The following is a 2,232-nucleotide window of genomic DNA, read 5'->3' as shown; positions in this document are numbered from 1 at the left end:
TTGAAAACATGGCTAGCTAGCTAGCGGAGAACGTCCACTCGCAGTCGGCAGTGCTTTAGCTACTTCTGAATCACTAATCCTGGCGTCCGTGGCGACGAATAACGTACGTTTCTTACAGGTATCGTTATCACTGCAGGATGAGGAATAGCTAAACATGCTTCACTACACGCCGTAGGAGGATGAAATAGCTAACCGCTAACAGCAAGCTAGCACCCTGAATGTAAACAAATAACATGGGTGGATCGAGCGTGTCTAGTCGATACTACTAGGATTAGATCAATATTTTTAGCATACCAATTAGCAAAAATAAAAAAATAAAAAATAATAATAGATTTTATTTGTAAAAAGCACTTTACATTGAGTAAACAACCTCAAAGTGCTATAGTGTATTAAAAAAAATAAAATAAAAAGATAATAAAAAAATTAATAAAAAATAAAAACTAGAGCAGCCATATAGCTAAAACTAGTATGCATATATATATATATATATATATATATATATATATATATATATATATATATATATATATATATATATATATATATATAAAGGCTTTTTTTTAAAGAAGGGTTTTTAAACCTTTTTTAAAAGCATCCACAGTCTGTGGTGCCCTCAGGTGGTCAGGGAGAGCGTTCCACAGACTGGGAGCGGCGGGGCAGAAAGCCTGGTCTCCCATTGTTCGTAGCTTTGTCCTCGGAGGTTGGAGGAGGTTAGCCTGTCCGGAGCGGAGGTGTCGTGTGGAGGATTTGGGGGTGAGTAGTTCTTTCAAGTAGAGGGGGGCATTACCATGGAGGCACTGGTGGGTTAGTAGGGAGACTTTGAATTCAAACCTGAGTGGAACAGGAAGCCAGTGAAGGGATTTGCTTGTATACTGAAAACTTTTTGTTGCTATATGGAAAATATGTGTCCTTGTTCGTTAAATCGACGCTCAACAACAGCTGTAAATGATAATAATAACGATATTGGATTGGCTTCTCCATCCCCCTGTACCGGGGGTGTCAAACTCAGTTTAGGTCAGGAGCCGCATGGAGGAAAATCTGCGCACACTATTAAAATCATGCCGTTAAAACAATAAAACAAAGACAACTTCAGAATGTTTTCTTTGTCTTACTTTGGCCAGAAATAGAACAAACACATTCTAAAAATATTACAATAAAAATAGAGGGAAAAAAAATACCGGCAGCGGTAAAGTTTAGATCCATGAAGGAAAGAAGAAAGCGAATGAATGTGTGAAACTGAATACATTGCATAAAAATGTGTTTTCTTTTGTATTATTTATTTAATGAATTAACGTTTATGATGACCTTTTTCCAAAAGAATGTGAGATATAACGGGATAATGCATACATTTGTTTTCAAAACGCTTACAAAAAAGTGGCACCCCAAAAATTTACTGTGGGACCCCCATTATTTTGACTTGATGGGGTCCCCGGGACCCCATCCATCCATCCATCTTCTTCCGCTTATACGAGGTCAGGTCGCGGGGGCAGCAGCCTAAGCAGGGAAGCCCAGACTTCCCTCTCCCCAGCCACTTCGTCCAGCTCCTCCCGGGGGATCCCGAGGCGTTCCCAGGCCAGCCGGGAGACATAGTCTTCCCAACGTGTCCTGGGTCTTCCTTGTGGCCTCCTACCAGTCGGACGTGCCCTAAACACCTCCGTAGGGAGGCGCTCGGGTGGCATCCTGACCAGATGCCCGAACCACCTCATCTGGCTCCTCTCGATGTGGAGGAGCAGCGGCTTTACTTTGAGCTCCTCCCGGATGGCAGAGCTTCTCACCCTATCTCTAAGGGAGAGCCCCGCCACCCGGCGGAGGAAACTCATTTCGGCCGCTTGTACCCGTGATCTTGTCCTTTCGGTCATAACCCAAAGCTCATGACCATAGGTGAGGATGGGAACGTAGATCGACCAGTAAATCGAGAGCTTTGCCTTCTGGCTCAGCTCCTTCTTCACCACAACGGATCGATACAGCGTCCGCATTACTGAAGACGCCGCACCGATCCGCCTGTCGATCTCACGATCCACTCTTCCCTCACTCGTGAACAAGAGTCCGAGGTACTTGAACTCCTCCACTTGGGGCAAGATCTCCTCCCCAACCCGGAGATGGCACTCCACCCTTTTCCAGGCGAGAACCATGGACTCGGATTTGGAGGTGCTGATTCCCATCCCAGTCGCTTCACACTCGGCTGCGAACCGATCCAGTGAGAGCTGAAGATCTTGGCCAGATGAAGCCATC

Source organism: Nerophis lumbriciformis, linkage group LG29 (genome assembly GCF_033978685.3).
Source record: "Nerophis lumbriciformis linkage group LG29, RoL_Nlum_v2.1, whole genome shotgun sequence".
Taxonomy (NCBI): domain Eukaryota; kingdom Metazoa; phylum Chordata; class Actinopteri; order Syngnathiformes; family Syngnathidae; genus Nerophis; species Nerophis lumbriciformis.
This window is presented reverse-complemented; position numbering follows the sequence as displayed.